Here is a 14,153-nt window from a genome sequence, read left to right as displayed (position 1 = left end):
GACACAGATAATAACAAGCGTGTTGTTTTCCTTCTGCTCGGCTACAAAGCGGAGTGACACTTTGAGGGAAAGATGGGTGACTCACTGTCTTGGAGAAGATGCTGGTCAGACTCAGAGGGAGTCCGCAGTGGGAGACTGGACCACAAAATGTTTTCAATCTGTTATGACATACTTCTTGTCTGCAGTGCACTCAAGCACTCTAGCCTTTTAAGCTGTTAAAATGGTCTTTTTTTCTGAAAATGCTGCAAAGGTTTGTTTAAGAAATGAGCAAAAATCACATTTTAGAATGCTCTTCTTTTTAAATAGTGTCCTTTTATAAAATTAAAGAAACCCAGTGGACTAAATAACCTTGCTCATGCATATAAAGCACATTTTTTAAACCCCTTGGTGGTCTTCATAATATGTGTGTGTGTGTGTGTGTGTGTGTGTGTGTGTGTGTGCGTGCATGCCTGCGTGCGTGTGTGTGTGTGAGCGCGTACGTGTCTCTGGCCTCAGTAACTGAGTATTCGTTAACATAGCACAGCTTGCATTTTAAAGATTCTGCAGTTGCCTGGATGAGAAGCAGCTGTTGACAGGAACATATTGTTGGTGTGAGAGGCTGCCAATCTGCTGTTGTACAGTCAAGATGTAATGAGTAAGAATACCAATTCAACCACGCAAACAATTGTGTGTATGTGTTGCTGTATGTTAGTGTGTGGTTGTTTTGTGTTGGACCCTTAAAGAAAATAACAGCTCCTAGTCATAAGTGAGAAAACAGCTGACGTTGTAACACATCTCCTTAAACAGACAGCATCTGCTGCTGTTGATTAACTAAAGGCTCCTGATATTTTTATGTTCTCCAGCATTTTCTTGTGTATTTTTAGCGATGCTAGCAGAGCAGCTGGAGGGATAGCAATCTAAGCCTGGGTTCTGGCCGCCCCCAAGGATGAAACGTACAGACTTTGGTGATCTCCTGAGTTTTCCTCTCGCGCTGTCATGAGGTTGACATTAGTGAATTTGAGTGGAACATAACTATTGGAGTTTCCCATGAATTTTGTACAAGCATTCACATTCCCCTCATGATAAATGGTAATCATTTTGTCGCTTTCCCAGCTTTTCTTCCAGCACCATCAGATACATTTGTTGCACAAGTAATTATTCCCATCAGCCTCAGCTTTGCTTTGTGTGTTCAGTTCATAATAAATCAAGCTGCTCACACATTCTTTATGGATGCTCAAACCTGTTCACCCTCTCAGCATGTTACCACAACCTGACCAAGAGTAACTCAAAGAGAATTAATGAATGATGGATGATTTTAATGGATAGCTGTATTGAGGCTATAATGAATTTCACTGTGGCAACAAACCCAATAAACTTACTTTCTTAAAAAGTGTTTGTTCATAAGAGATATTAAAGCTCTAATATTTAATAGGATCTTTGGTGGTTCATTTGTTGCTTGAACAAAATGTTAAACCATCTAAGATATTGAATTAATTTCTGGAATTATAATCAAATGCTCACCATTTAACTGAGGAAACACATTGTTCAGAAAGTATAATCAGTCATGTAGACAGTGCTTCCAGATCAAAACAACTATGAAGCTCCTAAACACTCTTTTCTTTGCACTTCATGTCTCATTTTTAAACCATCAGGTATCAAACAACACCTACCTCCAAATATAACACTGACATGACCGTAACCACAGGCTGGAAATGTGAAGTGACCTTTTCACGTTTAACTCTGTCAGATTGGAACTGCTTTTAATATGATTGTTGTTACAAAGCCCTCGGCTTTGTTCTGTAACCTAAAAAATATATATCATTTTACTTAAATCAGTTTAGTCAGTGCAGCAGTTTGTTTCTGAGCAGTGTGTCAAACCAAATCAACTACTCTGGAACTAAATTTAGATCCTGGTTCCTGCTGTTGAAACGCACAGAGTTCCTGAAAAGGTTCCTAGTTCCTGGGGAAAGCTCCTGCTATCGAAAAGCACCTATCGTGCCTGACTTTTAAGAGCTTTGTAGGTGAGAGGATTTAAAAAATGTGGAATCGATTGAACGAGTCAAGCAGACAGGAAAAGGTTCTTAATAAAACTAATACAATATAATTCATAACATGAAGAAACTGAGATTCATCAGTAAATCAGTATGAAAGTTGATTAGCATGGCTATCGCCTTAAAACACTGACTCTTTCATGTCTCTAATGTTTCTTGAAGTTTCTTCTAGAGCACCTTTTCTCTCTCGGTTGGTATCCATAGCAACAGATTAAGGCTATCCCTTGAGTAAAAGAAGAGATGGGAACATGAAAGTTGTGGTGTGTGTGTGTGTGTGTGTGTGTGTGTGCAAGGTAGGAAAGTAATCCATGGATTGGCCTTTACAAAATCTATTTTGTTACCAACACACTGTGACTGTGTTCCCATGGCTACCTTATTCAGGATGTTGAAGGGTGGAGGGAAGCAACGCAGGAATCTATACATGGAAGGCAAAGAGAACGGAGATATAGGAGTGAAAGTCAGAGAAGATCAAAGGTTGAGAGCCAGAAACATGCAGAGGGATTTGGATAAGAAGGCAGACAAGCAGTAAGAAGAACAAATAAGGAATGAGAATACATGCTAAGTAAATTTGTAGTTCATACATATTGTTATAATATTAATATTATGCAAACATTGCTTTTGTACACAAACTGTTAAGACATTTGTGGGACTGTCAGCTCACACTTCAGGCAATTTAAACATACAACATAGGGCTTACAAGGGAAGTGTCACATGAAGTGTGCACACACACATTTCCAGAGGAAACACTTCACTGAAAGAGTGGTGAGGCATGTTGCTAAGCACTGACAGATCTTGAGAGATAGAGGGGGTAGAAGTGTGGGCAATAAGAGGTGCTGAAGGGATGAAGGAAGGAGGTATGGTTGGAGGGGGAGATAGCATGTGGATGGCTGGCAGAAATGTTTTTGCTTCACAGGGTTTCTTCAGATGGATTGATTTTTCCTCAAGCAACATATGAGCAGAGCTTAGCCACAGCTTGATTCAACCACGTCCAACTCCACTCCTCAGTTCTACCATCTGAACTGGGCTAGATACAGCCAAAGCTTAAACTCAAGTTTTAAGATGAATTTAAGAACATTTATTAACAAAAATAAAGAACACAAACACTGTTTAAATGGCATAAAACTTGATGGAATAATTAATGGAATAATTAGACATTTTGGAAAATATGTGCTTTTTAAAGGGGCCGTATCTTTTGAATGGATATTCTCATATTTTGCATGGGTTTCACATTTTGGGGTGTTAATTGTTCACAGTGAAAAAGTGAAAACTGCATAATTCAGTGTTTTTCCAGAATAACATTTTTTAAAATGTAGCCTCTGAAATGAGCCGTTCAGAACAGCTGCAGGTTTCTACGTAGAACCTTGCTTTTGCTGAAATCAACCAATCGTCATTCACCCTCACTCACCTCAGGCTGCCTTCTTGCACTAGCTTGTTGTCAAGTCGTTGTCAAGATTTCAACTTACCATTCCGATACCTCCTGGCAATTCTGGCCCAGACACATAAGGCCGAATAACCGATCCTAGAGCAGCCATGTTTTCTACAACTTTGGAGTGACAGTGCAGTGAGGTCGCTCCCCCACATGGGATCGCACATGTGCGGGAAGGGCTACATGGTCACTACAAATACTGTCAGCAAATCGTGGCCAAGGTCTAACCTTTGAATGGCCAAATGGAATGTTTGGTTCAGGAGGAAGGAGAGGCTCATCAGAGAGGTGCCTCAATAATACACCATTAGTTTAATAGTGGTCCTCTTGTTGTTCTGGTAGTAGTTAGGAGTCCCGGTATCTGTTACTTCATGTTGTCATGACAACAAGAAAGGATACAGATTGATACCAATTAATTTTCACTTCTTAATCGAGGAGAGCTCAGTAATTGAAGAAAATAGGGCTAACATTTTCAATCATCAATAAGCAACCTTAACCTTACCTTCATGTCATACTTTGCTAAAGTTATGATTCGGAATTAAAGTTACTTATGATAGATTATTGTGCCATTGATAGTTCGCTTTCCAAATATCACCGTTTTAATTATGCTAGATTTCTTTTGTTTTTATGTGCATCATATTTGAAATATGAGTTACTATACTTGCACAACTTATGCTGTAAATTATGTTGGAGAAATATACTTTAAAAATTGTTTAACTTTGAGAATATGCCCCTCTAAAGTCTCTACTCGCCCCTTGCCAGCAGTAGTTGGATATTTACCGTACTGATATGAGAGTAGTAGATGATGCACCTTGACAAACAGACATTTTATTTCATGCCTAGGTAAAAAAATAAACACCTCTAATGTGTATGTGACATTAGGCCATAGCTGGAGGGCTTTTTGCATCAAACGGCTACAATTACTATAAAGCCGGATACACGCTCCTAATTGAAGCAGAGAGCATTTCATTTCTGTACAAGTATGACATTACGGTTAAGTGAACATGACGATATGGAGACTTGAATAAACAACTCTTAAGAAGCCTGTGTTCAAGATGAAATCAACTGAATATTGTAGCATACATGGATTCAGTCTGATGGGAGACAGCAAACCAGATATTATGGATGAGAGCAGGATAGATAAATAAAGTGACATAGGCAACAATAACAATAGACAGCATTGTGATCCACAAATGAAATATTAGGTTTTTGCTGTCCTTTGTCGCAATATTTACAACCAGATGTTGTGTAGCTCCCTCACACAAAGCAAATGCAGGGGATCAGGACAAAGAGAAGCTATAACAGTACAGCTCTGCTCACACTATCAGTGCTGGAAATGAATGAATGATCTCATGCTTTGTTGGGATTACTTTAAAGTTTGCAAAAAAATGTTAAGAGAAAGTTAAAATAAAAGCCTGAAATAATTAATTTCATATATTTTATTTTTGTAATCAATACAACATGTTTAGTTCTGCTGTTTTGCCATTCTGGACTCTTAAATTTTTCCCTGTGCTGTCCAGTAATCTGCCTGAATCCTGGTGATTGAATAAGATCTATCAGGGTGTGTCACTTTTTTTCTCTCAGGACCTTTAGGATCAGATTAACAGTGAAACAGTCTGAATGTTGCCAAGCAGAGAGAGTTTTTATTTACTTACTAAAGCACTACAGCAACACAACTCATTGATCTGGTTGAATAGGATGAGTCTAATGTGCCTCAGGTGACGGAGAACTTTCTGCTCTAATGGATTTTATCTGTACAGTGTTTGTAAGTTAAGCTACAAAATCAGAATGCGTTCATTTTGATGTTAGAAACTGTAGCAGCGAAGAAAAGCCTTCATGTTCAGGGATGATTATCCTTCAGAGAAATGAGTAGGATAACATAATATGGAGTCAATCAACACCTCCCTCAACTGTGAGAAAAGAAGAAATATACCATCTGGTGTTGTCTGCTGAAGCGTTGGCATATAACTCAGGCTAATTAGGCTTAAGTGCTTTTTACTCTCTGCTGTGGGTTTTAGAGAGTAGTGAATTTCTTTTCTCATTGCGAGCCTTGTCAATAAAATGTGGAGTTTGGTCTTTAATGATACAGGAAAGGGTCGCCTGCCCTCAGATGATCTAGAGCACTCTGATTTTGCAAAATGCTCATTGCTCCTCTGGTATATGGCTGCTATAATGACTGATCAAAGAGATAATGTTTCCACTAATGGCCTTAATGTGCACAGATTAGAGTCATCTATATGTGTGTGTGAGTGTGTATGGGGGCGTGTATATGTGTACATGTACATGCATCTTTGTGAGGACCAAATTGAGTTTTTAGATCATAAGAGTGAGGACATTTTAGGAGAGTGGACAATGTGGCTGGTCCTAATTTTATGACAGAACTTCAGCCTGACTCACTGTAATAAATAGTTCAGAGATTCAGGTTAAAGTTGGGGGTTTAGGTGCCGGTGTAGCTCAGCAGTTACATCGGCGGCCATATACAGAGGCTAAAGTCCTCAATGCGGCGGCCAGGGATTCAACTCCTGCCCTCTGCCCTTTGCCGCATGTCATCCCCACTCTCTTCCCCTGTTTACAACACAATCCACTATCCTCTCAATAAAGGCATGAAAGGCCAAAAAAATAATTTAGGTTTAGGTGACAGAGTAAGATGCTTTGATGGTTATGGTTAGAGTAAGGGGCTGGGGAATGTTTTATGTCAATTGGAGTCCTCACAAGTACAGTAGTGTATTTATTGTAAGTAAAAGTGTGCATGTGTGTGCAAGATTACAAAAAATGTGTAAATCAGAGACTTATGGAGAAGTAGAATGGAGTGCAGAAGTGCTATCCAAGACTTTCCCTGGTGCAGTTCTTGAGGAAAGCTAGGCTACACATGTTGTCCTGGACCATCAGTATTTCAATATATGGACTGACAGAGGAGTGATAGGAATAGTCTGACGAGGGAAATATGCTTAATCACTGGAAAAATCCAGGAATTCACTTTGGCCATTAAAGTACAAACTAACAGTAAAACCACAACTTGTCATTTTTGTGTAAGAATTCAATTAACAAAACAAATTGTGTTTTAGCTTTTTTTTGCAATAGCTACTAACTGAATCAGTAGCTTTTCGTGTGCTCCTTTCACCCATGTTTGAGACGCCACTGTTAGCTCAGCAGGGATTCACAGCACATTACTTCCTCATTAAAAGACTCCAAAAGCAAAAACAATTATAATCTGATAATATTTGACTTGTTGCCTACATTGCCTAATTTTGTGGCAAATAAAATGTGTAAAAACTGAATAAAAGTAAATAGCAACAGAGTGTTCAATTTGCACTGTGCGCACATACAATACTATTCGTATGTGCTAAGGAGAATCCAAACATTATCTATTACATTAACACAGCTCTACTTGTTATTATGTTACTCGTTATGCTGTATAAAACAATTGATAAAAGAATGGGGCAAATATTATATGTCACTCATAAAGGTGTCTTTGAGATTAGCCCTGACACACACAGTAACAGTGCCTCTGGTGGGTTGGAGGTCAGCAACTGTAACAAAGAGCCCATCGTTACCGGAGACTGACGGCTTGGTTGCCATGTAAATATTGCACACTGGGTTTGTTTCGATGCACAACTTAAGTTATTAATGGCACTTGGCACTTTGATAGCGGTATTTGCATTTTATTAGCGATCTTTGCATAGTACATTTTTCACATTGCATATTTGCACATTTTGGACTTAACATTATTTATTGATTATGTACCAACAGTATTTATTCAAGTTAAAAGCCCATGAATGATGTGGTCTTCCAACAGGTGCTGGCTTGAGAGCGCTGCTCCGCCTAAAAGAGAGGGGAGTTAGAAAGCTCCGAGAATACTGTTTGTTTACGTGAATTAATAATTTACTAACGGTAACATGTGTTCCGTTTAGGGTGTGCAGTAATTGTATGTCTTGATCGTAGTAATAAGTGTGTGCTAGTGCCTTTAATGTAGAAAATTGATGGTATAAGTTGTGTGATCACTCACCTGACTTGTCCTGTGTCCGCTCCAGGGTGTTCGGGTCAAAAGATTCCCCGGGGTAACGGACACCCAGATAAACGTCCGGGAGGGACCAGGGGATAAGATAGGCAGAGGGGAGGTGAAATAGTGGGGTGTATATTTATATTTTTTGTAAGTACGTGTAATGGGTTTATTTGGTGTTAAATAGCAGTCTGTGTGTATTGTAAATATTATGGATAGGGGTATAATGTATACATATTTCCTCAGCTCATTTTGTTAGTTCATAAAATTTTGGAGAGCACCTCCTAATCGGTTAGTCCAATATGAGTCTACCGGTGGCACAGTATAAAAGGCGCCATGTATCATCTGTCTGTCTTGCTGGTCAGAGCTATGTTGGACGTTGCAGCATCAAGTTGTGCAAGTACAGCAGAAAGTAAACGAAATGAGCCAAGACAGACATGGGCATGACACACAGGCTGACCAGCCAAATGATGATAATGGTGAACACTATGAAGGTTATGATGACTATGATGATGATGATGATGATCCAGGTGAAATGACCAGCAGAATGAGTCACGGTTTCAGACTCAGGTGGGAACCCCTTGCCCACAGGGAGCCCAAATTGCTGCCATTAACCACAGAAGATGACATTGAACACTTCCTGACAACGTTCGAGAGAATGGCACATGTATGTCACTGGGCCAAAGATGGATGGGCTGTGCGTCTTGTTCTCCTGCTAACTGGCAAAGCTTGCAGTGCCTATGTCATGAAGGACATTAAAGACTCTGAAAATTATGACAAAGTTAAAGGAAGGAAGCAGCTCGCCTGGCAGAGGTCTTCACATCAGCCAGAAAAGGGAGCCGGCAGGCCACCTTTTGCTGGGAAAACCACCAAGCCCATTCACGTGAGTCCACTGGGGGGGAACAGGGGTCTGGTCAGCCAAGAAGTAGAGGGTTTTCTAGTAATAGGCAGTTCACTCCCCAGGCCCATGCTAAAAAGCCTCCACCTAGGTCATTCAAACAAGAAGTCAGATGCTACCACTGCAACGGTTTAGGTCACACTAAGCAGTTTTGCCCAGCCTTAAACCACACCAAGCCATCTCTCCTGTATTCAGTCCCAAGGCCTACCAGGTTAGACACTGTAGGTAAGGCAGGCAGAACCGCACCAGTCCTGATCAATGGTCAGCGCGAGGAAGCTCTACTTGACATAGCATGCTTTCAGACAGTTGTTTTGTCTAGTTTGGTGCCAAGGGAAAAGTGGAGTGAGGACAGGTCAAGGATAGGCTGCATTCACGGGGATGAACATATTTACACCACAGCTGAGGTCAGAGACAGAGCTGGAACCAGGGCAATGCCAGCTACGGTAAAACCCCACGACGGGGGGTACACCAGACCAGCTACAAGCCATACTGATGATCACATGGTAGTGCAAGACCTTTAGTGATCCAGTGAGACCGGTTGTGTTCCTGAGCCGCATGCTTCTCGACAGGGAAACGAGATACTCGTCGGTGGAGAAAGAGTGCTTGGCGATGAAGCTGGCCATCGATACCCTCCGATATTATCTGCTGGGACGGCATTTCCTACTGGAAACAGACCACCGAGCTCTTCAGTGGCTTCATCGCATGAGGGATGGGAACATGCGCATCGCTGGATGGTACCTGTCCCTGCAGCCATATGAATTCACTGTCATTTGGTTTATTGGTTTATTTGGTGTTAAATAGCAGTCTGTGTTTATTGTAAATATTATGGATAGGGGTATTATGTATACACATTTCCTCAGCTCATTTTGTTAGTTTATAATATTTTGGAGAGCACCTCCTAATGGGTTAGTCCAATATGAGTCTACCTGGCACAGTATTAAAGGCACCATGTATCATCTGTCTGTGTTGCTGGTCAGAGCTATGTTGGACGTTGTTAACTGCTGCTGTTTTTGTTGATGGCTGAATAAACCATGACTTTTGGTACACTTTACCACCGACTTGGCATCATTTTCCAGCCTGAACACTGCATTATCCAGCAGCTGAACGGGTCATTCTAACAGCAACACAGCCTCTGATTGGCTGATAGATTTGGCCCGATGCATCATGGTAATGGCTGTGGACCACAAACCTTTTTCAACAAGGAAAAATGGTCAGTGTCAAGTCAAAAAAGATACAATAGTTCATCACATGATCGACACAGCATTCTGCTTTACAGCAAGAAAAAGTGAGTCTCCAGCATACAGCGTTCCAAACATATTATCGATACAGTTACACTCTTATGTTTTAGGACATGGCCAACCTATGGTAGTTAACATTTTTAACAACATGAATTGAGTTTGGTTATGCACATGGCGACACACGTGAGGGGACTATCATATTTTTGGGAAGTTGTGGTGTTTGGAAATTGCAAGGCAGGCAGAGAGCACAGGATTTGTTAAAATTGGCTTAATTGTTGCGATCACGACAGGCTGACTTCCTGAAAGGACTGTACAGAGAGAGGAGTGGTATTACATTTTTTTTATCTAACTCTTAGCACAAAAGCAAATTCCCAACATTTCAAACTTTTTTCTGAAAACCTTGCTGCAGCTCAAACAGAGAGACAAGACCCCAGATATAGAGACAAGAGGATTTGAGGACATTTTTACACTATGCAAAATACTGCGACATATGAGAGCAGTACAAGAGGCAACGGAACAGGAATGTTTTTTTAAATACTTTTTATATGTGTAAAGACAGAATAATGTAGTAAATGTAGGCCAACCCTTTATCCATATTCCCATCTATAACCATACCTAAACAACAATACACAGCATTTGGTGTGTTTCCCTTATCTTACTATTACTGTAAAGACATTTTCTCCACACCAAAATAATAGTACAACACACACACACACACACACACACACACACAGTCGGCACAGTTAGTGGTATGAGTCATAGAGCAGCTGGATGAAAAAACAAACGAGAAATAAGGAAGATGGAAATGGCAGGGCACAGTGATCTAGATACTGTAAATCAGAAAGAAAGAAAAAAAGAGGAGGGAAGGTCTGGAGATTTGAAGATAGAATAAAACGTGAAAAGAAGTGAAAAATAAAAGAGAGCAGAGAGGAGGGATTTTTAAAGCTCTGGAATTGGTGTGGTGATCCACCAGAATTTTGCTGCCTTTTATCCCAACCGTCCAGATGAAGCAATCAGCTGTGACTTCAACATCAACCAGTATAACCTGCCAGTTCTGCATGTTCATTCATTTACATACACACACACACACACACACACACACACAAACACACAACCTTGAGTACAACACACTCCATCACTGCCATACTGCGTCTTTTTCTCCCTGAGGGCCACCTGCCAGCAACCGCTATCTCACCCGCCGCATTACAGGGATCCAATCATGACTGATGGCCTGTCACACACATGACAACACACACCGCAAACAGGCAGATGCACGGCTGAGCTGTACGCACACAGACATGCAAACACACAGTCGCTCCCTACCTTATTGAGGTCAGTGGGGTTGCATCACAGTGTGTTTGTCGAGCTGGAAATGGTCTGCTGTGTTGTACCCCTAAACAATATGAAAGCATGGATCCATCCTGCCTTGGATAAAAGGTTCAGGCTGCTGGTGGTAATGGTGTGGAGGATATTTTCTTGGCACACTTTGGACCCCTTAGTACCAACTGACCATTGTTTAAACACCACATCATATGAATATTGTTGCTGACCATGTCCATCCCTTTCAGGAGATTCACATCATGGATGTGCAGCCGACAAATATGCAGCAACTGTATGATGCTATCATGTGAATATGGACCAACATTTCAATTAAACATATTGTCAGGAGTTCTCGAGACTTGTCCTTTAACACATGTAGCACACAGCGGGAGATCATTCGTGTCCTCAACTACTGGACATACTCTGTTTTGGGTTAGGAGAGGTTTGCCGCCTGAGTAGAACGAGGAAGAGGGCTTGTCTGAAAGGATGACTGTTTTTATGTCAATATCAATACAACATTTATAAGGACGTATCCACAGTAACAACAAATAGTAGAAAGTAATCAGGCAAGCAGAAAAAAATGAGGCAGCTACACTCTGTACAATGTCAACCACATCAACAACAGGACCACTTGCTAGCAGTCAATGCTCTGGACAATTACCTGCTCCCTTCACACATCGCCCAATCAGACACCACACAGACTTTGTACTTGGGGGCTGAGAGGGTAATGTTTGTTTTAATGTCCGGTTCAAGTGACTTGGACATTTCTGTTCTCATATACAGCCCCCCTGGGTAATGTCCTGTCTTTTTCAGGGCTGCAGTGCATATATGAATGGGGCCATCCTGTGCGTTTGAAGGTAGAGCAAGAGCAAGGAAGCCCTTACAGGATGGATGGATGGGTCAAACACAGAGAAGGGGATTTGTGTCCTATGTCAAACCAAAAGCCAACACTGACTTATGATTTAAACCAAAACCCTGATCTTTAGGTAAACCTAACCAACCTACGACTGTTTTAAAATGTTAGCCATGGGTTTAAAAAGGCTCTCTGGCAGAAGGGAGCAGATGACCGATGCTAGAAGGTGTATGTCTGTATTAGATGCCAGAGAAAGTGTTGGAATTTGACAACCTGGGAATGAGAATGAATTGTCATTCTTTAGTTCTTCTTAATGTGGTTACATATGAATTCAATTGTAGTTACATATTGAACTGCCTTCTGTGCTGACATTTCAGTCTTCAAATGTCAGTACATTCATTCTGTGGTTGACTCACTTTAGAGGTAAATGCGAGCGAGAAATACGAATCGTGCCTGGAACACACAAAGTCATATTCAGCATTAATGAACTCTCATGCCTCTTTTGACATGAGCCTTTGGTATTGAATACCTGTTACAGAAGGGGAATGAATGTATGTTTGTGTTGGGCCTGGATCTATTATCTAGTCAGCCCTGCTGTCTATTCTACCTTGGTTGTTGCACACATTGGAGCACACCTTTATAATCACTAGCATGTGCTCAGGGCCCATGTGCACATCGATCAATCGGGTGTTCAATATGTGGTTAATGCAATGCACAGGCTTATAGAATCACAGTTTTATATAAAGCCAGGGGGAAGAGGAGAGGATGTTAGATGCTCTATAAATGAGAGGAGGTGATCAGGAATTGTCAACTTTACTGTGACTCACATTATAACAACGCTAGGTCAAAACCTAATATGTGGCTTTAGGTCCGCATTAGGTCAATGTGCGCTTTTGGGAGCAATGTGTTACAAGGACTCTCCGATGAGGCCGATGACAACGTTTTTGAAAGCATTTGCACGCTGTGGATGTAGGTGAGGACAGCGGAGGAGCAACTCCGCCTACTCCCTGAACAAAGTATCCAGAGCCATATAGACAGAGAGTCGTGTCAGTGGAGGTCCAATATGCTCCATAATCCACCAATGCGAAGTCGCAACTCTCTCTACGGCTGTGAAAGTACCATTATGCACTCAGTCAGTCAGTCAGTTACTCAGTCAGTCATATACAGACCTGTGTGCTGTGTGTAGGGCTGACCCTGGCTGTCATGCATTTAACATTTGCACGTCTGACAGGCACTAATGGCTTTATTGTTCTCATTTTTTTGTCCTGTTTGTCAGTAGAGGGAGTTCAAACTCTTGTTTAGATCAGCAGATACAAATGATCTGCTAATAAGTGGAATATGTATTTAAGATACAGTTGTTATCTGAAAAATAGAAGCCTACCCACCTCCAAATCTTGCGCAGTTCACGATCTTCTTCTAAAAATCAATCTTTATAATATATTAATTGTATTTTGTTTGTATTTATGTGCATTATATTGGCAGCGATGGAATATCGGGGCGCTTTAGGATAGTTCGCAGAAGTTCCCATATTGCTTGTTTTCCAAGATTCTGTAATTGTCATATTATAAGATCGTCGTGAATGTGGTTTCCATGGGAATGCAAACAAGGAGCCTTTCCCCACATGGTCATGGGTGTGGTTTCATCTCAAGCTGTTTGAAAAAAATGATGTACGCAATCAGGATCATTCAGCCTCTTCTGCTTCCAACTGCAACGGATTACACAAACCCTGATGGAAACTACAATCATCCCACTGGCCGTGGGAACGATTCACTCAATGGCCCTTCAAACAGAGAGAAGTGCTGCTCTCAACTGCATGCCAGAGCTTACTTTGCTGTACAATCAGTGGCCATCAAAGCTGACACAGTAAGCAGAATGTCACTCCACTCATCAGTACAATCAGTGTTTGTAACACACTCTTGTTGACAGAACATTACGTTTTGTAGACAGTTTAACCTTCGAGATCACCCCCAACTCTTGACAATGGAACATGTGCATGCTTGTTTGGTAGGCTTACATATTAAAACGGTCATGTAAAATTCAATTGTAACTGAAAGGACTTAAATCCATATCCATCTCAACAACCACTAAATCTACCTTTGGCTAAAGACAAGTGCTCTATCCTTTAGACCGCTTGCAGGTTTGATACTGCTCTTTCCATACATTTATTCTTCATGCCTCATCAGTTCCAATCCAGCAAAAGCAGTAAAACTGATTTATAGCCTTCAGACCAGAAGAGTCTATGTTTTCCAAGACAAACATTTCATAGGGATTAGTAGGTTAGCCAGATAATAGGAAGCAACAGGGAAATTTATTATAAAGAATTTTACATTTTGACATAAAATTCAAATAATTTTGTGGTTATGGCTGACATAGGGACAGGGTAAGAAAAAG

This window comes from Semicossyphus pulcher, unplaced genomic scaffold, assembly GCF_022749685.1.
Source record: "Semicossyphus pulcher isolate SPU_LCO1_2020_fin unplaced genomic scaffold, fSemPul1.0.p SCAF_5, whole genome shotgun sequence".
Lineage (NCBI taxonomy): Eukaryota > Metazoa > Chordata > Actinopteri > Labriformes > Labridae > Semicossyphus > Semicossyphus pulcher.
This window is presented reverse-complemented; position numbering follows the sequence as displayed.